This window comes from Trichosurus vulpecula, chromosome 9 (assembly GCF_011100635.1).
Source record: "Trichosurus vulpecula isolate mTriVul1 chromosome 9, mTriVul1.pri, whole genome shotgun sequence".
NCBI classification, from domain to species: domain Eukaryota; kingdom Metazoa; phylum Chordata; class Mammalia; order Diprotodontia; family Phalangeridae; genus Trichosurus; species Trichosurus vulpecula.
In genome coordinates, this window is record NC_050581.1 from 184659254 (window position 1) to 184685465 (window position 26212).

At 41.2% G+C, this 26212-nt stretch overlaps 1 pseudogene; it reads left to right on the forward strand.

Moving 5' to 3' along the window:
• The first annotated feature begins 23452 nt into the window (after positions 1–23452).
• LOC118832314 lies at positions 23453–25301 on the forward strand (annotated as a pseudogene).
• The last annotated feature ends 911 nt before the right edge of the window (positions 25302–26212 follow it).

Below are 26212 nucleotides of genomic sequence, written 5' to 3' on the forward strand. Positions count from 1 at the left end.
ATAGCAGCTCTTTTTTGTAGTGGCAAAGTATTGGAAATCAAGGGGATGCTCATCAAATGGGGAATGACTGAATAAGTTGTGGCATGTGATTGTGATGGAGTACTATTGTACTTTGAGAAGTGATAAGGGGGCGGGTGGCAAGATCCATATGAACTGATGTAAAGTAAAGTGAGAAGCACAGTAATACTGAGGGTGTAATGTTAATCATCTGTGACTCAGCTACTCTGATCAGTACAATGATCCAAGACAATTCCAAAGGACTCATGACGAAAATATGCTCTCCACCTGAACAGAGGTAACTGATGGACTCTGCAAACTGAAGTATAACTTTCTCACTTTACTGTCTTGCTTTTTTTGAAACGTGGTTCATGTGGAAATGTGTTTTGCATAATCTCACGTATGTAATTGATATAATATTGTTGGCCTTCTCGGCGGGTGGGGTAGAGAATGGGAGGGAAAAAGAGAATTTAGAACTCAAATTTTAAAAAGAAAAGGATGTTTAAAAAACAAATAATAAATTGATATTTTTAAAAAGGAAGGTACTAAAAATTAAATAAAGGAAATAAATAGTAGAAAACACTCCCTCACATAAGAGATGAGAATACCAACGACTCAGATCAAATGATTTCCAAGTGAGCTACAAAGCCAGGAGAACTCAAGAATGCTAGTTTTGAACACAGCCCTCTTCTCTCTGCACACCACTAATAAGCCACATATTTTTCCCCGCTGATTTTTAGAAAAAAACTTTAAAATGAGACTTTCAAATGATTCAAAAATGCGAGTGTTAGTGATAAGAGGCCATTAGGGATCATCAAGTCCAATCTCCTATAACAAGATCATGGGATCATAGTTATATTGGGAAGGAATTGAGAGGTCATCTAGTGAGATCCCTCCTCATTTTACAGGGGAGGAAACTGAGACCCGTAAACACAAAATGACTGGCCCAAGGTCACAAAGGTTGGAAGTCCCAGAGTCAGGCTCTCTGAGTCCAAATCTCATACATCTCACTGCCCCCTCCAGCCTCTCTTCTTAGCAAACCTACACTTGTGGTAATGGACTGGCTGTAAGACAGGCCTGGCCCTTCTCAGCCCACTCTATACAGGGAGATGCCAGTTCTGGACCTTCCCTTTCCCCCATTCAATGACCCTCAGCCTAGAATATTAGAACTTCTCCAATTCAATTGAACAAATATTAATTTAGCACCTACTATATGCCTGGCACTGGGGACACTAACAAAAAAGGAAGGTCCTTGACTTTAAGGTGAGTGGGGAAGGGATACAACATTTGTACAGATAAGGAAATATCTGACAGAACCTTTCCTAGTAGGAAGGAGAGAGTCTAACATCTGAGAAGACCAGGGACAACTTCATGGGGGAGATGCAATTTGAGCTGAACCTCAAGTCAATCAAGAAGAATTTATTGTATTAAGCACCTACTATGGGCCAGGCACTGTCCTAGGCCTATATAATTTTGTGCACATGTATGTGCATATGTATGTATGAATATAAATAACCCCTACTTTCAAGGAATTTCTCTTCTATTGGTTAATAATAATAATAATATTTATACGATGCTTTAAGATTTGCAAACTGCCTTATGAATATTATCTTACTTGATCCTCAAAGTGATTCTTGGAAGTAAGTGCTATTAATATCCCCATTTTACAGATGAAGAAACTGAGGCAGATAGCATTCAAGTGACTTGCCAAGGGTCACGTGGCTAGTAAGAACCTGAGGCAGGCTCTGAACTCTGTTCTTCCTGACTGCAAGTTCAGTACTCTACACCACACAACATATGGCAAGCCTTATCCTCTAACAGTAAACATGAAAGAGAACTTATCTGTCTACTCCAAAGGTTCTTAAACTGGGATCCATGAACTTTTTGCAAAAATATTTTGATGAGTGTATCTCAATGATTGCTTTCCCTTATAATATTTATTTTATTTTGTGCATCTAAAACTATTATTCTGAGGAGTCCATTGGTTTTGCCAGACTTCCAAAGGGGCACCTCTCTCTCTCTCAATCTCTCTCTCTCTCTCTCTCAATCTCTCTCTCTCTCTCTCTCTCTCTCTTTCTCTCTCTCTCTCTCTCTCTCTCTCTCACACACACACACACACACACACACACACACATACATACACACACACACAAAACTAAGAAACCCTCATCTCTTGAAAAAGAAGGAAAAATTACATTTTGTCCAGAGATTCAATTTTTTTCCACAAGAATGATTCTTGAAATCATGGGTTGCCTCACATTGGAGGTCTTCAAGCAATGACTGGATAACCATTCATTGTTATATTGTTATATGGGGCATTTTTCAGATATGGGTTGGACTAGAGGGACCCTCTGAGGTCCTTCCTAACTCTGAAATCTGTGAATCTATGATAAGGCCAATTATTTAAAAGTTACATTCTCAATGGCAAGAAAGGAAAAGGACATCATGAGTCTGAAAGGTGAGGGCTCTAAGTCCAGGAAATTGGAGTCAGATCATTCAAAATTACAAGATGACTATTGGAATATTGAGGAGAAACAAATGCATTTGCTGTGAGCTAGTATTGATATTAGAAGAGATGATGGATCATGCTTCTAATTCAAGTGTCTCTATGGAGACAGGCTGTGCAGGAAAGGCGGGCACACTGCTGCAGAGAGATGCCAGGAAGCCCCCAGGGAGAATGCTTCCCTGGAGTCCCTGAAGACACAGCTCAGTGAATCCTTCCTTCCTTTGGAGTGTCCTTTGATGGTCTCTGACAGGTAGACAAGAGAGACAACAGATGAGAAACCTCTCCTGGGGAAGGGAGGATATATATCTCTGGGCTCCCAGAGATAGGGACTGGGAATGATTACCTAGTGATTGGACATGCCAAAGGAGATTTAAGCATAGAGTTCAAAAAGCTTTGAGTTTTGTTGCATTAGAGAGATACAGGGGAAAGGGGGGCTATTGGGGAAGTTACAAGTGTAAGATTGTGAATGTTTCTTCCTGAGCTATCTGGTATAAATGTGGGAATTTTCATTTACGATTGAATGAAATGGAGGCTAGGTCACTAGTTCCAAAACTGCCAGAGTGCAGGAGCAGGGTATGCTGAAGACAGGAGTCACAATGAATGCTAAAAGAATGGAAAAGGGGACATGGAATATAGGATAGGTTCTCTAGGACCTCAGCAGTGCCATGAATTTGGCTTCATCTACCCAGACTGCAACACTCTGCAAGCAGGCAAGAATGCTCCAGGGACCACACTCTAAAAAGAAAGACACTGCCCAAAGTGTTGAGGCTCCTGACTAGAAAGGCTTAGAGAATGAGTAGAGAGTGCTTTCTGATATGTAAGATCAATTTTACAGGTGTTGGAGAAATTGGAGCAGATTCTTATCTGAGGAAAGCTGTCTAAATTCATCAGCCTGAATACCATCTCTGTGAAATGTGATACATTAGATAACGGGCTTTTAACCTTTGAGTTCATGTGCCAGGTACCCCTTGGGCAGTCCAGAGAAGCTCATGGACCCCTGCTCAGAATCATGTTTTAAGGGCATAAAATAAGAATACACAAGATTGCAAAGGAATCCATTTATATTGAAATGCAGTGACCAAAATGTTTTTAAGATGTTCATGTAGTCCAAGAATTGTATTATGTCATAGTGTCATCCTATTATCTTGTACCTATGTAGTACATATGTATTTGTTGTGCATGTGTGCATATATGTATATATAATCAGTGTATATACAAAATGTTATACAGACATATGTAGATGTGTGCATATATAATGTGTGTATATACATTTTATATGTAGGTATATATTCCTAATGTGATGTTCAAGAAAGTCTGTACCTAACAAACATCCTCACACTTGATGTCTTCTCTTCTCATTTGATTAATGTAGGAAAGATCCCTGGAACCTGTAAGCTCTTGGAGCCATTTTGTAAAGGAACAGGTTCCCAGGTGGGCAACTATTTAATAAAACTTTGAGCAATTTGACCTGCCAACGAGAGAGTGGCCTTTATTCCTTGGCAGTTGTTAAAAGGATTGGACCTATGAGAGAGAGAGAGACAGAGAGACAGAGAGACAGAGAGAGAGAGAGAGAGAGAGAGAGAAACAGAGAGAGAGACAGAGAGAGAGACAGAGAGACAGAGACAGAGACAGAGACAGAGACAGAGAAAGAGACAGACAGAGACAGAGACAGACAGAGACAGATAGACAGAAAGAGACAGAGAGAGGTAGAGAGAGAGACAGAGAGAAGGTTGATGTGATCCTCATTTCACATCTCTTGGACCCAGTTAAGGACAGGAGAGGTTGTAGAGTTCCATCTTATTTGCAAGAATGTTGTATTAAGTTAGGTCATTACTCTTACATCTTGCATTTGGGTAAAAGATAAAGAAATGTTAGAATTTTGCAGGAGCCTAGAATGTTAAGTTATCCTAAAGGATGTGAAGCCTTTACAAATCTTAAACCGTTATATAAACATCAGCTCCTATTACTTGACTGTTCTTTTGTTGCATTGGATTTTGTTATATTATGCTTTGTGTGTGCATTTTTAACTGAACCTGTGATTTCATTGGTTTGGGGATCTCCCAGTGCAGAAGCTCCCTCTCCCAGTGCAGATGGGTACATGCTGTTAGATTGCTCTTCTTCTTGAGGTACCCAGGACACTAAGAAGAGGTGTGATTTGTCCAGCGTCACATGGACAGTATATTTCAGAGGCAGGATTTGAATCCCAGTCTTCCTGACTCCAAGACTAGCTCCATCCAACCCACCATGATGTTATGTTATATCAAAGTATTTACCCACAAGTGAAAAATTATAGAATATAGGTGAAGTCCAATGGGATTTATCAACCAGTATTTAATAGGTGCCTGCTATGTGCCAGACGCCATGCTATGTACTTTATAAATATTATCTCATTTGATCCCCATAACAATCCTGGGGGGTAGTTTCTGTTATAAACTCTATTTTACAGTTGAGTAAACTGAGGCAGTCAGCAGTTATGTAACTTGCCCAGGATCACACAACTAGTAAGTGCCTGAAGCTGGAATTGAATGCAGGTCTTCCTGACTCTAGACTCAGTATATGTATACTGTCCCTTCCCGCTTTGAGTTCAACAATCAAAGAAATAAATGAAAAACAGATTTAAATAAAATAGTTTTTAGTAGAATAATCAAAATGTCATAAAATGTCCTACAGGAAGCAAGAGAATTAGGAGACTTGAAAGATGTCCAGATCAGTTTTAGAGAAGTGCAGGACATATCTCCATATGAGACTTCTGGCAAGGGTAGAGAGAAAAGATTCAGAAATCACGAACGGTATAAGGAAACATAAGTGTAGGCATAGGGAATAAAGAGATCACTCATACTGTTGATATCAACATTCCCCTTGAAGCATTAGAAATGGGTTCTGGGCAGAGTAACACAGCCAGGCTGGGCATGAGAGAGCAGCTACAGAGTGTCTGCCCATACCTTGATCCAAATCCACCCGTCAGAATTGAGATCCCTGGAGGATGGCAAACAGCTGTGTGGGAATTATCTGTAGTGGTCAATTACCCGCCCCATTCCCAGGGTATAAAAGGCTGTCAGAATGTTCTGCTGATGTTGTAATCAGTACACCAGGCATGCTAAGAGGCTGACCCCTGGATTTCTAATAGATCATAGAGCTGAGTTTGAGGTCTTCAGCCAATGATGGTAAGATGGTCACTTGGAAGGAATGCCATGGAAAGGAGTTTTGCCCACTTGCGTGTTGAGTTAGACGCCTCTGAAGTCTCTACCTTTGACATTCTATGATATTGTATTGCTATGAGGGTAAAGAGAAGGGAAAGTGGATGCCTATGAGTAATTGAGTTGATTGTGGGGGTAGGGATGGTGTGTCAGATGATAGAAAATAACATAACTTATTTTTTGTGAATTGGAGGATAATTCCTGGGGGTAGAGTTTGTCCCAATGGTAAACCTTGGTTTGAAGAAGAGTTGAGAACTAGGGTGACTGGAGAAGTGGGTACCCCCAAGTCTGCTATTTTCCCAGTAAGCTTAATGCAAACTGGTTCTCGTGCAGATTGCCACAGAGGGATTTGGGTATCTGGTGACAGTGGAGACAGTCAGTCAACAAGCATTTACTAAGCATTAGTAGTGAACACAAAGAAAAGCAAAAGCATAATCTCTGACCTCAAGCTCATGTCCCAGTGGGTAACAAAACATGTAAAAATTGTACGTGCAATTTACATACAGTATAAGTAGAATGTGATCTCAGAGGGAAGGCACTGGCAGTGGGAGGAATGGAGAAAATGTCCAGTAGAAGGTAGCACTTGAGCTAAGCCTGAAAGAAGCCAGGGATGTCAATTGGGAAAGGTAAGGAAAAAGGGCATTCCACACATAGGAGACAACCAGTGCAAAGGCACTGAGTGAGGAGATCCGAGTATAATGTGTTAGGAACAGAAAGACGGCCAATGCAGCTAGCTTACAGTAGAATGCATAAAGGGGAGAAAGTTAAGAAGGCTGGAAAGGTAGGAAGGCATTAGGTTGTGAACAAATGGAGGATCTTATATTTGAGCCTCAAGATTCTAGGGAGGTAAATGAGTAAGAGTGCAATACGATCAGACCTGAACTTTAGTAAAAATCATTTTGGAGCTGAGTAGAGTTACAAGAGACTTGAGGAAGGGAGATTAACCAAAAGACTACTGCAATAATCCAGGCAGGAAACAAAGAGAGCCTGCCTCAGGATGGTGGGCATGTGAGTGGAGGGAGAAGACACAAATAACAGATGTTCTAAAGGTAGAAATGACAAGATTTCTCAATGGATTGGATACATGGAACATGTGCCAAGAGAGGAGCTGGGGATGACATCAAGGTTGGGAGTCTGGGTAACTGGGTGGTGCCCTCAACAGTAAAAGGGAAGTTTGGCAGGCGCGGGGAGGGGCGGAAATAATGAAGTCTGCTTTGGAATGTTGAGCCTGTAGAACATGCAATTTGAGGTGTCTAAAAGGCAGTTGGCTACATGAGACTGAAGCTCAGGAGAGAAGTAAAGTCTGTGTATTATAGATCTGGGAATCATCAACAGAGAGATAATAATTGAAGCCATGGAAGCTGATGAGGTGACCAAGAGAGATGTGAGATATCAGATTGGCCATTCAGAGCGTATGTGTGTGTGTGTGTGTGTGTGTGTGTGTGTGTGTGTGTGTGTGTATTATGTGTGTATTATGTCTATGACTAAATTAATCCATTTCAGTATATCACCACTAAAAGAAAGCATTTCAGCAAGGTACATATGTATAGTTAATGCTAGTGTACAATAAATATGGGGATGATCTATTTAATATTGTACATTTTAATTTTTGTTTCTCTTATTTATTTAAATATTTAATATTTCATATGTATTAGCTATCTTATCTAATATCGTATACCACACAACTTTATATTTGGAAGGGACCTCAGAGGCCATCTGCTCTAACCTGTATGAGAAATTCCCGACTAAAGCATTACCAAGAGGTGCCATCCAGTGTTTCACAGAAAACCCCCAATGAGGAATGAGGGCAATCCCATTGTCTCCTGGGGAAGCTCATGCCACTTATGGACGTGTTAGGACATGTTCCTGACATAAAGCCTGGATTTCATTCTTTACACCTTCTTTGCTTCTACTTTTGCTTTCTGGGGCCAAGTAGAGAAAATTTCATCCCCCTTTCCAATGACAATCCTTCAAATATCTGAGGACACCTCTTGTGTCTCGTTATCTTCTCCAAATTAAACAGCCCTAGCTTTTACCATGTAATATTAGAAAGGATATGTACATTACATATTTTACTCATTATTAAGTGTAGTTTGAGTTGTGAAACCCTGCTCTAAATCATGCAAATTTGTAAAACTCTTCTTTCTCTGAGCCTCGATTTCCTCATCTGTCAGAATAAATGCTCTGCACTATCCTTTCCAAGTCCATTCCCTATATATGGGCTTCTTTTGGTACAGCAACTGAGTAAGCTGTACCAATGTGACATTAATGTTGTTTGAACCAAATCCACCTATGACACCAGCAGCCACCTTGATTAAAACATGGACCTGGTAAAACAAGGCGTGCGAGCAGATTGGCCAGCCAGCATAGGCAGTGCCCGGTTAGTCCGAGGCATTTTTCTGCCTTATCTTGGACCTGGCCCTTCTGCAACCAACACACCAAGGGAAGGGAAGGACTTCCTGTTCCCAAGGATGACCATACATTGGCAAGCTGCCTGGAGAGTCAAACATATGCTATGATCAATAGTTTCCAGGACAGATGGAATTGAATTCTATTGAATAAATCATATGGTGCTTGTCATTGGAATGAGCTTTCTAAGGGAAATCTTTCTGTCAGGCAAGTGTGGTCTCCTATCTCCTTGATCAGCATACACTTGTTTTCAGGAGACTTGACCCATAGGAGAAATTTAAATTTTTTCTAAATTCTTTGGACTCCTTTTCAATGGGAAATTTCCTGTTCCCCTGGAAGAATGAGATGCTTTATGAAATCACTTTGACAATTTCTCTTTCTCCAAATGTAAAAACTAATCAACTTACCATGGATGTCTTATATCTTGGGGATGGTGGCTGAGCTGGGGAATGGGAAGGGCAGGGGCTGAAGGTATAATAGAGGCTTTGCCACCCAAGCTTGGGCACCCACCACCCAAAGGTAAATTCAGCAATTACTAAGTGTCATCTCCACATGAAGTATCATACTCTATTGTAGAGATAGAAGAATGAAAAAATTTCTCAATGCCCACCCTCAAGTTGATTAGCATTGAATAAGTACATACTATGCTCCAGGTACCATGGTAAGCACTGGAGACACAAGGAAAAGCAAAAGACAGTCCCTACTGTTAAGAAACGTACTGTCTAATATTCCTCAAGGATAAGCAATCTAATTAGAGGATGAGATATACACAAAACATTACAATGCAAATTAGAAAATAAAGGCCAATGTCTCTAGCCTAGAGTGGCCAGAGAGATGAGGGATCATTTCTGTCTGAAGGAGGCAGATAAGACCTTAGAGAACGTAGATCTTGAGGTGGGCATCAGAGGAGGAACAACATCAGGGGAGAAGGAGGAGAGAGTAGGCAGGGACACTACTCCAGGCATGGGGCATGGCACATAAGGAAACCCAGAAAGGGAGAGAGCAAGATAAGATCCAGGATAAGTTAATATTTGAGGTTAACTGTAGTACAGAGGGCATGAAAGCAAGGACTGTGAGATAACACTGGAAAGGTATGCTGGAGTCCAGTTGGGGCAGGTCTTCCATGCCAGGCTATCAGCTCCTAAATGCAGCCAAAAAAATGAAAGGAGGAAGGTGACTATCAGGTTTGCATTGTAAAAGCATGGATGATGTTCTGCCACCTAGATCTCTTCTGATCAGAAAAAATATTTACGTGAAACTAAAAGATTTCAATAGCTCCAAGCCCCCAATACTATTCATTAAATATACTGAGAAACCTCTTTTCACATAAGAGTTTACTCATGATTTTCTATCAATAGGCGCGCCAACATGTATTTGTTAAGCACCTACTATGTGCCAGGACTGCATGCTGGGGATACAACTACCAAAAAAATGAAACTGCCCCAACATACAATGAATATACATTCTAATGGGGGAGATAGCAAGTTCATATAAAATATATAAATATACGCAAAACAGTTAAAAGCAAAGTGGTTTGGGAGGGAAGACACTAGTAATTGGGGCGATCAGAAAAGGCTTCCTGAAGAAAATGGTGCCTGGGTCGCATCTGAAAGGGAGAAAAAGACAATTTGAGGCAGAGATAAGGAGGGAAAGCATTTCAAGGATGGTGGACAGCCAGAAAAAAAGACATAGAGATAGGAAATGTAAGGTTCTGTATGAGGAACAGAGAGAAAGCCAGTCTGGCTGGAACATAGAGTGTAGGAGTTAGCAGTTTTATATCAAACCCCCAAATCCTAGGCTTAAATAAATAACAAGGTTACTGGATTTGCTGTTTATTAACAGTAAAACAAACAGCAACCATAAACAGGCATTTATTAAGCACCTACTATGTGCTGGCCTATTGTGTACTAGGTACTGGGCTAGACACTAAGGATACAAATACAAAAAATGAAACAAGTCCTACTCTCAGGGGCATTCCCTCGAAGAGGAGAATAAAAATGAAAATAAAACAAAGACAGGCATCATCATTACAATGTAACTGTGAGAATGATTACAGCCAAAGTCTTCTTTCCTATCATTGCAACTTCTGACTTCTCAATTCTGGAAAAACAGTTCCAACATCTGGTCTTCTCAGGATACTAGCCAAAATTTCTCAAGGATTCTTTTTGTGTTTCTTTGTATGATAAAATCAATGATAAAAGTTCAATGGGTCCTCTCAGGAAATGATTCTTGTTATCTCTATCACCCAGTGAGTGAGACTTTGGCATCTCGTTAGCGATGACAGGGGAAAGTCTCCAGAATGACAGGTAAACAGCATGGGATAAAAGATTTAGAGCTAGAAAGGACCTCGCAGTGCCACCTCCACATTTTATCGAGGCTGAGCGAACTAAGGCTAAGAAAGTTTAAGTGGTCTGCCAAGCATTGCACAGCTTTCTTACCGTTCAGTCTAAGGCCAAATTTGAACTCTTCCTGACTTTGGGTCCAAAACCCAATCCACTGTGCCACCTCATCTCTCAAGATTCCATTCCCTCTTGAAGCTCCGGTAATTGTATCTACAATCTGTGTGAGAAACTACTAATGTTGGTGTTATGCCCTTTCTCGGAATCCAGCATTTTCTTTGGCCTTCATAAAGTCATTTAAAGAAGAGAGTCCCAAAGGGAACCAAGAGACTGGAAATATGGCTCAGTATGATATCTAATTGGATGGGTGACATTGTAAAAGAAATGGCTCTGTAGCCAGAAGTGCTCCGATTGAATCTTACCTCTCAAGGTTGCTACCTGTGTAACACTGAGCACACTTATTATCTCCCAGACTCACTTTACCCATTTGTAAAATGAAACCTTTGGACTAACTGGCCACAAAGGTTGCTTCCAACTCTGCATTGATATCTCCAATTCTAGTGCTCAGGGCTAAAGCAGAAGTCTGGCATGATTGCTTTTAGAATGTAGGACACAAGATCATACATTACTGAATCTTATAGCTGGACCTTTCTGAATTCAAACAGTCCTGAAACATGTACAACTCCACTAAAGTACCATGACAGACATGCGAAAGTGTGTTCCCCCTGGGAGAGTGCCAAGTATATTCATAACTAGTCAGGAAAAAGAGAGGGAGGCCTTCCAGAGCTTCAAAAACTTAAAACACTGGGGAGCAAATTACTCTTCCTGAGCCCTTTCAACTATACCTATGCAGAGGATGTCCGAGAGACGCCCTGTTGGATCATTTCTGATACTGATATATGATTCAGAGGAGATACCACTGGGACCCAAACCCTTGTGATTCAGCTATTACTCAAATGTTTCTGCTTTCTTGGAATTCTCGAAAGAAAAGTCTCCAAATTTCTGGGCAATCAAATTCTAAGGCCCTGGTTTTCTTTTTTGTTTTGTTTTGTTTTTGTTTTGTTTTTGGCAGGGCAATTGGGGTTAAGTGACTTGCCCAAGGTCACACAGCTAGTACATGTATCAAGTGTCTGAGGCCGGATTTGAACTCAGGTCCTCCTGACTCTAGGGCCGGTGCTCTACTCACCGCGCCACCTAGCTGCCCCACACTGTGCCACCTAGCTGCCCCTCACTGCGCCACCTAGCTGCCCCCCCACTGTGCCACCTAGCTGCCCCCTTAACTTTCAATAACAAAAGTTAAAGGTATCACAATAAAGTTACTATTCATTTTCAGACATCTGAGATAAAATGTTTCCTTTAGATAAAATGTTTCTTTTAAAAATTATATTATTTTGTCGTTAAAATTATCAAGCATTCATTTTTTCTCCTTTTTATCTCTCCATATTCACTGGAAAAAAAAGGCAGAAAGAGAGGATGGGAGGGAGGGCCAATGAAGGGAGGAAGAACCCCTGTATCATGTAAGTATAGTCAAGCAAAATACTCCAATATCTGGTCAATACAAAAATGCGTTCCTCACTCTGCATGAGTCTGTCACCTCTCTGTTTTGAGCGTGGAAGCCTTCTTTTTTATTTCCCATGAATCATGCTTTCAAAATGATTCATTTACATAATATTATTGTTATAATATAAATTGTTCTCCTGGTTCTGGCCGCTTCATTCTGCATCAGTTCATACAAGCATTTCCATGCCTCTTGGAAACTATAGTATTCCTTGTTTTCCAAGTGACAGTTTGCGATGATGCACCCTCTCTCTGGCATATGTAATGTTTAGGTCTAGTAGCTGTGTTCTTTGGACATCCATGATCGGCCACACCTGGGATGTAAAGCAAGTAGTTCTTACAAAATGATCTTACCCAGCCTTCTATGTCTAATAGTTGTCAGCTGGCTGACTGAATGTAAATCATTATAATTCTAGCTCTCCCCCAGAAACAGTGAAAAATGAACTAAAGAAGACAGAGTTGTCTTGGTCCAGACCAAGGATTTCCATTGATTCAAGTGAAAGATGAAAGGAATAAGCATTTATGAAGTAACTACTACATGCTAGACACGGTGCTAAGCACTTTAAAAATGCGATCTCCTCTGATCCTCATAACAACCACGGGAAGGTCAATGCTCTATCCACTGCACCACCTAGCCACCTTATCTACAACCTCAGTGATTCAACAGGCACTTATTAAGCACCTGCCCTCTGCCAAATACTGTGCTAGACACACAAGAAGAAAATGTAAACATAGTTGACCAGTCACGTGGCCAGTAACATCATGGGATCACAGGTCATAAACGTCAAGTTGGAAGGGCCCCTAGATATCAGCTAGCCCAAACCCCTTATTTTTCAGACAGAGAAACTGAGGCCCAAAGTCATTAACTGACTTGCCTAAGCAATAAATAGCAGAGAAATTTAACCTAGGCCTTCTGACTCAGAGCCAACACTCTTCTCTTTTTTGTTACTGTTGTTCAGTCATTTTCAGTCGTGTCTGACTCTTTGGGACCCCATTTGGAGTTTTCTTGGCAAAGATACTAAAGTGGTTTGCCATTTCCTTCTCCAGTTCATTTTACAAATGAGGAAACTGAGACCAAAAGGGTTAAGTGACTTGCCCAGGGTCGCACCACTAGTAAGTATCTGAGGCCAGATTTGAACTGAGGAAGATGAGTCTATCCATTGTGCCACCTAGCCCATCTCACCATGTTATTCCCTTGTGTCAGAGGTGGGGCTTGATCCAAGGTCTTTCAGATACCAAGGTCTTCCTTCTGCCCATTAGGCCAAGCTTCTTCTCATTATTTTTTCAAATGATGAAAAGGAATGTCCTCCAGAGGCAGCTCAGTCTGGTTTATCTTCAGGTTTTAAGGTAAGTACTTACCTACTTACTAAAGAGCACATTTACCCTTAAGACACAGCATCAAGTTTGCACGCAAGTGACTGGGTTGAGATGTAGGTGTGCTAGGAAGGAAGGTCGCTTAATTATTCCTAAATAGTCAGATATCGACCTCGTGGGAGTTGGGGAAAGGACATAGATGTTCCATCTAAATTACCTTTGATCAACTGATTACAGGAGATGTTGAAGATTAAGTGATAGGTAGCCCTTCCGATGAAGTCAGCAAACACACAAGGTGTATCTCTGGACAATCAGCCAAACTCACCTAAGAAAAATCACAGGATCCCTGGAAATAGATTCTGGTCCCTGATGCATGACCTATGAGGAAAACTATTGAGATGGATGGTCGGGTACAATACTAGCTCAGAAAGGCAAGGTCCGTGGGGGAGAATGCTTCCAGAAACACTGAGGCTGCTTCTTGTCTCTGACTCGAACAGAATCATGAAGTTTCAGAGTGGGAAGAAACCTTGGAGTCCAACCGGACAGATCCGTAACTTGGAAAAGAATCCTCACTACAATAAAGAGTCATCCTGGCTGTGACTGAGAATCTCCAGTGAATGGGAACTCCCCACCTCCAAAGTGGCCTGCGCCACTTTGGGACAGCTCCCATTCCTGATTTCAAACCTAAATCAGACTCTTTACATTTCTGCCCACTGCTCATGATTCTGCTCACTGAGGCCAAACAGAAGGAGTCTAATCCCTCTTCCACCTGGCAGCCTTTGAAATACTTGAAGACAAGTATCATGCCACTCCCCTTTAAGAAAACCCTTCCAGCTCATTCAACCAATCCTTCTAGGACACTGACTAAAGGTCCTTCCCCATCCTGGTTGCCCTCCTTGAGACATTCTAGGCTATCAACATCCTTCCTAAAATGCAGGACCCAGAACTAAGGTTGTTGTTCAGTCAGTTCAGAACTCAGCAAAGGGGATCCGATCGGTGAAGAGTGAAGGGGGACTGGTCACCACCCTAATCGAGTTTTCTAATAGGTGCTAGCTGCAATTGATATAGTGATGGGCGAGGGAGTCAGTGAGTCCTGAATTCAAATCCAACTTCAGATACTGCCTAGCTGTGTGATGTTCAGCAAGTCATTTACCCTCTCTCTGCTTCATGTTCCTCCTCTGCAAAATGGAGGAAACATAAGCACTTTCCTCCCTTGGTTGCAGTGAGAATAAAACAAGATAATATTCATAAAGCATTGTGCAAACCTTAGAGCATTATGTAAATGTTAGCAATTACTCTAATTATTACTATCAGAAAGGACATGTGAGGCCATCTGGTCCAACCCCTTTATTTTATACATAAGGAACTGAAATGTAGAGATGTTAAATGACTTGTCTGCAGTCCCATGGGCAGTAAGAGAGCCAGGATTCAAACCCAGATCTTTTGACACTAATTCCAGTGCTCTTTCCCCAAACCATACCACATCTCTAATTCTGGAAACTATGTCTCTCCTAAGGCTGCCTAAGACCAAACTTGTTTTCTTGCCCATCATATCACACTGTTGCCTCGTGAGCTTCCAATCCATTCACCCCAAACCATTGTTTAGTCATGCTGTCATGTTCCCCTACTTTAGACTTGTGATGCTGATTTTTTGGACCCAAATGTAAGATTTTATTTTCATTTCTATTAAATCACACCTTTTTCAATGACATCAGTGTTCTAATCTTTCAAGTTCCTTTGAGATCCCTATTTTAGTGTATAGTATGCTAGTGATTTCTCACAGCTTTGCATCTCTTACAAATCTACTGAGGTACCCCATTTAGAATATATTTGTTTTGTAGTGAATGATCCAGAAGGATGAGTAATAGAGTGTCAATGCCTGACACCCTGGATTTCTAGGTTGCTTGAACATGTAAATTAAGTAAACTTGAACATCTATAGTAGCACAGGATTGGTATCAAACCAAGGGGAACCTGGCAATCTTACTTCACTCTTCTGGCAGAGAGAGCTAAGCCCTTCTTGACCTGTCAGAGGACTGGCCAGGTAAGACTAGCTATGGTCAGAACCATCCTAGGGGAATCACTGGTTGGGGCTCAAGTTTTAGAAGGTGGTACTCCAGAATTTCTTATTCATCCTTAAGATTTCTGAGTGCTTGGGTAAGCAGATAAATGTGGTTTATTTATTCCCCTTCCTGAGAAGCACCCTGATCTTGTGTCATGTTTATTCTCATTTGGATAAAAATCATGGCACAATAGTCCTAGATCCCAGGGCTGCACTGAAGTTAGATGCTCGGGAGGAGTCTACACAAAGCATTGCTTATGTAGTAAGGAAAGCATCAGCTCAGTAGATGAATGAAATGTTAGAGCAAGAAGGAACTTTGCATATCATTTAGTCTAACCCCTTCATTTTATAGATACTCAGAATACCATCCAAGGCCACATAACTAATTCTGGAAATTTAGTACAGATCTCTGGACTCCAAATCTAGCACTTTTCCCATTCATTCATTCAACAAATATTTATTAAGTAGTTTCTGTATGCAGTCAGTATTGTGAAAGGCATCAAAGGGCATAGGACACTCAGATGAGACACAGTTCCTACTCCATGGAGCTTTAGGTCCAATAAAAGGATAAGATACAAACTCTACACACTCACTAGATCATAATAATGAAGGGTGTGTTCAAAGGTTTGAAGGGCTGCCAAGGAGAAGAGGGGTTAGATCCATACTGCTTAGACTCAAAGGGCAGAACTAGGAGCAATGAGTAGATGTGCAAAAAGGCAGATTGAACCAGCATGGAGCTGTCCAAAACTGAAACGTGCTGTCTCAGGAGGTAGTGAGACCCTTTCCTCATTGAAATTGTTCAAATAAATGCTTGATGGCCAAATGTTGGGTTGGTTATAGTGGGGACACTTTGTTATGTCTAGGTTGGACTGCACAACCGAGAAGTCTATTCAAATTGTAGATCAAAGAATTACTAGCCCCATTCAATGCTCCAGTGAGGAACCATCTCCTTATTAGAAGCATGCTTGAATTGACCCAACTATTCTCACTCCAAATTACTATGTATTTTCTCTATATGTACTATTGTAAGGGCAAGCAAAGTGGGACTTTTTGTTGTCTTTTGTTTTGGAGTGCTTCTCAGCACTAAGGCAATCATGTGCCTTTTATTGAGTCTTGCCTTTGTTTGTAAAAAGGCCCACCCCCTTTTGCTAATTAGATCATGTGAGGTATGAAACCCGCAAGAGGTATGAAACTGTCGAGAGGGAAAGGTGTGAAGTGCTCTGACCCTGAAGAAGTGTATACATTATACGTATATATATATATATATAATATACTATATATATATATAATATACAATATATATATAATATATATAATATACAATATATATATATATATTTCTGAGGTTAGCATTTTGTTTGGGGCTCACTCCTTGGAAGAGTGTTGGTGTGGAGACTCTGCGTAGTCATTAAGGAGCCCCCAGGCTTTGAAAACCCAGATGCTGGTACTTCTCTCTCTGTGGACTGTGTATGTATTGCTATGGTCAGACAGATAGAAGCCTGTCTTTTGATTTGTGTTATTTGCTTTGTTTATGTAATTTCTGCTTGTAATTTCTGTTTGCGTTTTCTCTGAAGTTCAGGGTGCTGACTTTTTCCTCCAAACTAAGTGAATGATATATGTATGTTTAATTAAAGTGAGATTGTAAATCCCTTAAAGTTGCTTTCCTTAGAAAAACAGATCAAAGAACCTGTGCTGGCAGCCCTCCTGTGTGCTGGTGTTGTTGGTCTTACACAGCCACAATAGCAGCAGCAGCATTGTTGTTACAATTATGTACATACTTGTCTGCATACATGTTCTGTTTTCCTCTCCTATACCCTCCCCAAGTAGGATGCAAACCTTTGGGGGCAAGGGCTATTTCTTTTGTTGGTGTTTTTTGTCTTTCTAAAATGTTCATTGTTGTTGTTGTCTTAACACTATTTTGCCCAACCTGTGGTAGAGTTTTCCAAGCTTATATATCAGCCACAGTTGGACACACTATACTTTCACCCCAACTTAGTGATGTCCTCCTTGAGAACAAAGGACAATGACCAACCAAGCTGGAACATAATAGATACTTAATAAATGCTTGTTGAATTTAATTGAATTAAACTCTTAAATTCTATGATTCTGTGACCTTACAATTCAGTGATACTGAACAGATTTAGTGCTGAATAGAGTTAATAATATCCATTATATTCAGTATATAGATATACTGAGTAGAGATAGTAATCACAAAAAAGGAGATTTGCCTGTGCACTAAGAGGCTGAAACCAGTCAGAGAAGCACCAATAAAAATTAAGCAATGGAGTTAATTAGACATTGAAAATCCTTTATCTATCCTCTCTCTCCTTCCTCTAAGTCCAGTTTGTGAATCTATTTGCAATGAGAAGGAAATGTTTCTTAAGAGGATTTGGCTAATGATTCGGAGATAAGTCTTATGTGTTAACTGACTTCAAGTCAGCCTCTTCCATCACTGAATCTTCCATGTCCCAGCCAATTGGTCAATGGTAATTTAGATTATCCATTAAGGAATTTGGAGACTTTGTCTACAGAAAACCAAAGCAATGTTTCCTTCAGTTGACTCAAAATCAGTCAAACTAATGGTTTGATATCATGTAGCAAAAATAATGCCATTTCCCCTCTGCTAGCTGGTGACAGGCATTGTGTAGATCATTGTGTAGATTGGATGTCTTCTCCTGCCAACTTATCACGTTGTCTTTGGCCATGATGTGGAGAACAGTAGGAGATCGTCAAGCAAAAGCTAGATGTCCTCCTTTCAGGTATGATGCAGAGGGGATCCTTTTTCAATATGGGTTGGAATAAGTATATGCATTGTTTTCCGTAACAGAAGGTAGATTCCTTGAGGTCAGGGAACGCCATGTTTGTATCTCTGTATCCATAGCCTTACTATACTACTTGACACATGGTAGGCACTTAAAAATGATCCTTGAATGAAGAAATGAAAAACATGGCCTCTGTGGTTCCTTCCAACTCTGAGATTCATTAAAGTGAGGAAAGAAAAGGGCAGACACAGGGAAAAGATGAGGGGAGCAAAAGAAAGACTCACTGTATTGCATAGCACTTTAAGACTTGTTTAATGAACTAGAACATGATTTACCTGGCTAATATAAAGAACATTTTCACTGCCAAACCCAAGTCACCCCTTCCACCATTCTTTTTGAAATGCTTTGGTTTTTTTTCAGCTAAAGAAGGCTTTCTGATGGTTTTGTCTCACAAAGAATACCTAAACTCATTTCTCTTCTGAAAGGCAATACCATCACCTCGTAGTTAATCAAAGGGCAGAATGATATAGTGGAAACAGGACCGGATTTAAAATCAAAGTCAAAGGATCTGGATTCAAAACTTCTCTCTGCCACTCTCAAACTCTCTGTGTCTCAATTTCCCCTCTGTAAATTTAAGGCATGGGGCTAGATGATCCCCTGAGCTCATGTTCTGCTATAAATTTATGATACATAAATGTATGAAAGAAACAAACGTTTATTAAGTGTTTTGGTCTGGGAGGCTTTATGCCCAATGCTGAGGATACAAACATAAGAAGCAATTCAGTTTCTACCCTCCAGGAGTGGTGGGGTCAGGGAAATCACAGAGATGGTAAGTGGAGTCATAAAGCAATTGATTTCTCTGAGTGGTATTGTTGATTTGATTACTGCTCCCAGAGCTAGAGATGGAAAGGGGCAAGGGAATGGGTAGAAGAAGTACATGCACGGGGTGGCATGACACGAAGATGTCTAGGAAGCAGCAGGGTAGCTGGCCTGGGTCAGGCTAGAAAGAATGAAGTCTCATCATTCAGAAGCCTGGGGAAATTCATGAAAATGTATGTGCATGATTCAATGTTTCTTTCTTCTAAAATAAATTAAAAACAATTCTAAAACCAAGGCATTTCAACCGGCATTGAGCTGGGGTGGAAATACAACGGTCCCATGGAAAAAGCCAATGAGGTTAAACACAATTAAGATTAGACTTTCCTTGGCAGCAGAAAGACATAGTGGCAACTGGCCTCTAAAGAAAGGCCCCAGATCACCCAGTGAAATAACATCCGCATTGGAAGGAATTTGGGGGAGGGAGTCATACATATTTGTCTCTGTATCTGTTTATATATAAATATATGTATGTGTGTATATGTATATGTATGTATATGTTTGAGATAGTGTCTGTGCATGTGTGTATGCATATTCATGTCAACAAGAGATGCACCAGACACAATTAATAGCTGCCAAGATGTATAACCTCTCCAAAAAAATTCTAGTTGGTCAAGTTTCAGAATCAAGGTGGATTCAACAGTTATTGAACCAACAAGCCAAACTGCTTCAGGCATTTTATACTTGTCTTCCCCCAAACATCTCTCTTCCCAGATTGTCCTTTCTTCCTGGGTTTTATGGTCTCAAGCTAATGGTATCTCTTCCAAACTCTGTCTTTTAGACCCTGGGAAATCCTACAGGGCTAGTTAACTGTCTTCAGAGGCAGAATTGGCAGGCCCACTGAATGTGAAATGATTAGAGAATCATTGAAGGCTCATTGTGGCCCAAATTCATCTCCCCCACCAACCTGTCTTCATTTCCCAAAGGCAAAGAAACTTCATTGAGTCAAATACCAGTTTGCATGAAAGCATCATAAAAATACTTATCATAGATCTACATATTTTATCACCCCCTATTATAACCAGTATATCTTGTATTTATAACGAGATTTAGATAAAGTGCTGGGTGACAGGCATTCAGGCAGACAGATAGACTAACAGAGATAGATGATAGATAGATAGATAGATAGATAGATAGATAGATAGATAGATAGATAGATAGATGTATAGATCATTAAGTGCTTAGGAATATAAATTAAAGCAAGTAAGACAATCCCTGTCTTGAAGGAGCTTGCATTCTAATAAAAGAAGACAACATTTAATGGGGAATTGGAGAAGGAAGGAGGAGGAGATGTCTAGGGAGTAGAGAGGAGACCTGATCCCCAGCAAGATAAGACCAAAGCTGGTCTATCAGGCTTTCTCAAATTACGTTCTTCACAATAACCATATTAAGCTAATAGTGCAAGTATTATGATCCTCATTTTACACATGAAGAAACTAAGGTTCAATAGAGTTGAAATGACTAATCCAGGGTCACACGGCTAGTGAGCGCCTAAGACAAGATTTGAATTCCAGGCTCTGCTTCCAGAGCTCTGTCTATTGTGTGTCATTTTGTTCTTAAATCTCTTTTCTGGAAGAGGTCACCATCTGGTCCCCAGTTAGTGTCAGACTCACAGAATCATTGATTCGGAGCTGGGAAGGACCTTGGGGTTATTTAATCCAATGCCTTCATTTTGACAGATGATGAAACTGAGGCTCAGAGCACTTGCCTTACCTAAACTCACACTAGTAACAAATGGCAGGTCCCCTAAGTCCAAATCCAGCCATCTCTTTGCTAAGTCTTACTGCCTCATCCCAAGAGTCTGTGAGAGTTCTTTCTCGGGCAATTGAAGAATATGCAGTGTCATATGGAACAGAGGTTCAGTTACATACATCATCCTCCTCCTTTCTGTTCTTTGTAAATTGAAATGTCTGTGTTTGTTAATGATCACTAAGTTGATAATAAAAAAGAAAAACGAGAGAGGAGGCAAAACCAAGCACCAGTTCAGGCCAGGGTCAAACAGCCACCCTGGGATTCATCACAATAGAACCATGAAGCAGGCACTAGAAACCAGGGCAAAGGAATGCGTCAGGAGCCAACTGTCAGCCAGGAAAAGAGGGCCCAGCAGGCTCAAAGCAAGGGGCCAGAAGGCTAGGAACTTTATCTACATCTGAAGCAGGCCTGGGGTCCAAAGGAGGGAAATTTGGGCCAAGTCCCAGATGGGCTCTGACAAGATGCTTTTGTGAGTGTTTAGACCTAAATAAAAAGTACAGTCATTCCACCACCTTATCTCCAGAGCAACTAGAAAAGCAATGAGGCCCCAGAGTCCTCTAATATCACATGGCAGAACTCAGGGAGATGCTGCAGTAGTGGAGCAGAGAGTCAGGAGCCTGAATAAGAAGCAGGATTTGGAGAGAGAAATATGGTAAGCACTGGCTAAAATGGCTTTCAGAAGAAGAAATTACTCGGGATGTGACCTGCTGATCTCTGAATTCCCTTCCGCCTAGACATAGCCTCCTCTGCCCTGCGTATTACCACCTCTCCTCACCTTTCCAAATAAATAAATTAGCCCTCCAGGGTGACAGCCTTCATTCTAGTGCAATAGGGCTGCAAATCCCAGCCCCCCAGCTGTGACCCGTGTGACCTTGGCTAAGGCCCTTTATCTGTCTGGGCCTCTATTTCCTCATCTTTAAATTCAGGGGGTTGGACTAGGTAGGTCCTTCTAGATCTAAATGGAAGACCATACCATCAGCCTCAGTTAGTATTGCACTAGACCCTCCTATATTGGGTTTCCCACTGCCACTGGAAGTTGGTACAAGTCAAAAAGAATTTATTTAGCACCGACTTTGGCTTAAGCAGGTAATATGTTAAACACTTACTATGTGCTGGGCACTGTGCTAGGCTCCGGAAATAAAAAGTCTATGGAAATAATCCTTGCCTTTAATGAGCTTATAGTCAATAAAAGCTTGCTTCGTACAGACTATAATTCTTATCATTTGTTTCTGACAGTGAACTGGCATGATGTGGCCTGTCAGCCTTCTCTCCTGAGCTTCATTGTATTTCCGCCATTCCAAAGCTACCAGTGCAATTTTGTGGTGTCACCTCTTAATTGTACTATTTCCCTAAAAGAGGGGAAAACAAATCACCTCTAAACCTAGCTACTCGTGTTGTTGTTGAGTCATTTCAGTCATTTCCAACTCTTTGTGACCCCATCTGGGGTTTTCTTGGCAAAGATACTGGAGTGCTCTGCCATTTCCTTCTCCAGCTCATTTTACAGTTCAGTAAACTGAGGCAAACAGGGTTAAGTGACTTGCCCAGGGTCACACAGCTAGCAAGTGTCTGAAGCAGATCTTAACTTGGGAGGATGAGTCTTCCTGACTCCAGACCCAGCACTCTATCCACTGTGATACCTAGCTGCCCAGTTACCCATTAACTCAAATTTGCTCATTAAGAATTTGCATAAAATTTAACTAAGCTGGGCTCACCTCTGTAGAATGAGAGGCTAGAGGGGCAGTCTTTCTAAGCAAGTGAAAATGGAAGCAAGATTTAAGGCACCGTGTCCAGCTTATTTAAAACAAGAAAGTATTTTTAAAGGAAATTAGCTGGGGTGCAAATAAGTGTAACTCAGAACAGGTGATGGCTTGCTGCAGCAGAGAGAAAGTGATATATTTGGAGGACCTGAGTTTGAATCCTGGTTCTACTGCATACTACCTTGTGACCTCAGGCAAACCCTTTACCTCTCTTGGTCTCAGCGTCCTCAGCTGTATAATGAGGATATTGGATTCAATGACCTTCAAAGTCTCTTACAGCTACAAATCTCTGACGCTAAGATCCTATAACATGTTGGCTGAGGGACCATAGGCAAGTCACTCAAGGCCCCATCCATCTCTAAATCTATGTTCATAAAGATAAAGCAAGACTTTTATTTGGGAGGCTTACTGGTTAAAATGACTTTATGGAAGCAATTCAGCCAGGTCTTAAAAAGGTTTGCAATAATGATAGCTGACATTTCTACAATGCTTTAAAATTTCTTTATGATATTATCCCAAGAGAGACCCTAAGTTCCTGGAAAGTAGGAACTGCTGTCATTTTTGTCTTTGCATTTCCAGTACCTAGGGTAATACCTTACACGTAATAGGCAGTACATGTTTGTTGGTTCATAGATCGTCTCGTGATATCCTTGCAACAACTCTGGGAGGTAGGTCCTACAGGAATCACCATCATCATTGTTCCCATGTTACAGATGAGGAAACTGAGAGAGACTTGTCCATCATGGACACATAATTAGCAGGCCTCAGAGGTAGACTTGTGACTAAGTCAGAATGACTTTTCCCCAAATTAACCCAAATATTGAAGTTTTCTGTACTCCTTATCCCTTGATGAGTCTCTAGGGCTTTGATTCAAATCACCTTAGGAGAGTTTCCCACTGGACACTGGAAAATGAAATCTCTCACCATGCAGGACTTGCAGATCACAAATGGGAGGAAAGTCATCGAAAAGAAAGGAGGTAATTTGGAGATGGGGCCTGTTGCATATAACGTCAGACTCAAGTTCATGTGCAGCTTAGTATTACTAAACTACTTTGTAAACTTTTATTTCATTCTTTTTTCCTAGGGATGGTTCTCTGAGTTGAGGGAAGAGAAGGAATCTATCTGGAAATTAGGGTGATACAAAAATAAATGGTAAATAAATATGTATATGTGTGTGCATGTATAGTTAAAGAACAAATATAAAGAAATGGGTCAGTAATGGACTGAATGGTCCAGTGGTGGTCAGGATGGACTGAACATTGTGCTGGGGTCCACAGAATATTAAAAGGAAAAAAAAGATGAGGGGGGAAAAGCATGAAGGGATTGTCCTATGAGTAAAGTACATGAGAGTTTTTAATGAACGAGCTTTGTGAAGTCTCTTTTGGCTGCTCCATGTCAGGACAATAATTGTTTTTCGTCCATTCTATTTTCCGCTGTGGATCATTAGCCTGAATTCTTTTGAGTAGTTGTAAATCTCACTTAGAAAAACATGCAATATTCTGAGGTCTTAATTCAATCAGCAGAATGTCATGCACCAACTGGAGCATCTGAAGGACCTCACTCTTTGGAAGGAATCACCTTTTTATTTGGACTGTCCACTGGGCATCCTCTATGACACTGGCAGATACCTTTGGCAAACATGTCTTTGTCTGAAATCTTACCTGCCATTAAAAATTAGAAAACGATTGACGAAAGAATCTTGCAAGATAGTACAATACAGACACCTTGTTGCAGAAGAACCTATAAGGCAGTGTTTTATCATATGGAATGGAATTTTTAATAGTCAGTTAACAAGCATTTATTAAGGAAATGGCACTGTACTTATGTGCTAATCAACAAAATATAAAAGGATCTTCCATGCTCAGATGATAAAAAGCCTCAGATGAGGCCCCTGCATGTTAAGTAGATCCTTCATGGGGCATTTATGGAAGAACATGGAGAAGAATTGCTCAGGTAAGAATGTGTTAATGGGGACCTGTACGAACCTCTGGTGAAGATGGCGGGGCCGTGGTTGAAGTCCTGGGTCGCCGGCTCCGGCCCGAACTGGCCAGCTGCCCACCATCCAGACTGTTTGCCATGGCTCCAAAGCTGTCACCCGACATTTTCGACCTATGAACTTTGAGCTACAGAAGCTGATGGCACTGACCCAGTATATCCCCCCCAAACCTGCCATTTCCCCACGTTGTCTGCCCTCACGTCCCGCACCCTCCTGGGGCTTGAATTGACTGCTCCGGAGGGAAGTGACAGAAGTTTTCAGAAAAAACCGAATGATTGCTGTGTGTCAGAATGTGGCCCTGAGTGCTGAGGACAAGCTCCTTGTCAGGCACCAGCTTCGGAAACACAACATCTCTGTGAAAGTCTTTCCCAATTCAATCCTGAAGCTGTTCCTGATGGAATCCAAGTACCAAAACCTGCTGCCTCTCTTTGTTGGGCATAACATGCTGCTGGTGAGCTCAGAACCCAAGGCCAAGGAGATGCTTCAGGTCTTGAAGAGCATGCCTGGCCTACCACTACTTGGTGGCTGCATTGATGACACCATCCTCAGCTATAAAGGTTTCCTGAACTACTCCAAACTGCCCTCGAAGTCTTTGATGCAGGGGGAGCTGTTAGGAGGCCTGACTGTCCTGCCATCTCAGACCCACTCTCTCCTGCAGCACCAGCCCCTTCGGCTGACTGCCTTGTTGGATCAGTACATCAGACAGCAGCACAAAGACAACATCGAAGTGCCCAGCACTGGGGAGCCAGCTTCCGCTGACCCTGTAACAGACGCTTAGCTGGGCGGGCCTCAGCGTCCATAAACGTACTTTGACTCAAGAGAAAAAAAAAGAATACGTTAATGGCCCTAGTGGAGGAAGCATTAAACAACAGTTAGGTCATGGATCCACTGAAGTATTTAAGAAATATCTCCCAGGGCAAACCGCTGCCTTCTTGATTTATTTGTATTTAGTCTAACTAGACTTTAAATTGTCCCTAAGAAGAAAGAAAGTAAAAGCCCTTTAGAAAAGTTGAAAAAACTCGGGGCCCTATCAATTGACCTCCGTGATAAATGGCCAGATGGGACCAGGCAAGGATGCTGCCAGCTCATTAGAAGAACCATTGGGAAATAAACTGAAAAAAATCTAAGCCATCTACTACCGGGAAAGTGATTTTGGAAAGGGTCCCTCCCTAGCTGGGAGGAAATTGAAGCAGGATTGATTCAAAGTAGTAATTACACATTCAGAGAAAACATATTTGGACAGGCTCTTGCTTTGAAATAGTCATTGGTCAGGGATTTGCACTTTGTATCTTTAGATTATCCTAGTGGGCAAGGACCTCAGACATCACCTAGTTAAAATATCTTATGGTCTAGAGTGGGCAAGGACCTCAGACATCACCTAGTTAAAATTATCTTATGGTCTAGAGTGGGGAAGGACCTCAGACATCACCTACTTAAAATTATCTTATGGTCTAGAGTGGGCAAGGACCTCAGACATCACCTAGTTAAAATATCTTATGGTCTACAGTGGGCAAGGACCTCAGACATCACCTAGTTAAAATATCTTATGGTCTACAGTGGGCAAGGACCTCAGACATCACCTACTTAAAATTATCTTATGGTCTAGAGTGGGCAAGGACCTCAGACATCACCTAGTTAAAATATCTTATGGTCTAGAGTGGGCAAGGACCTCAGACATCACCTAGTTAA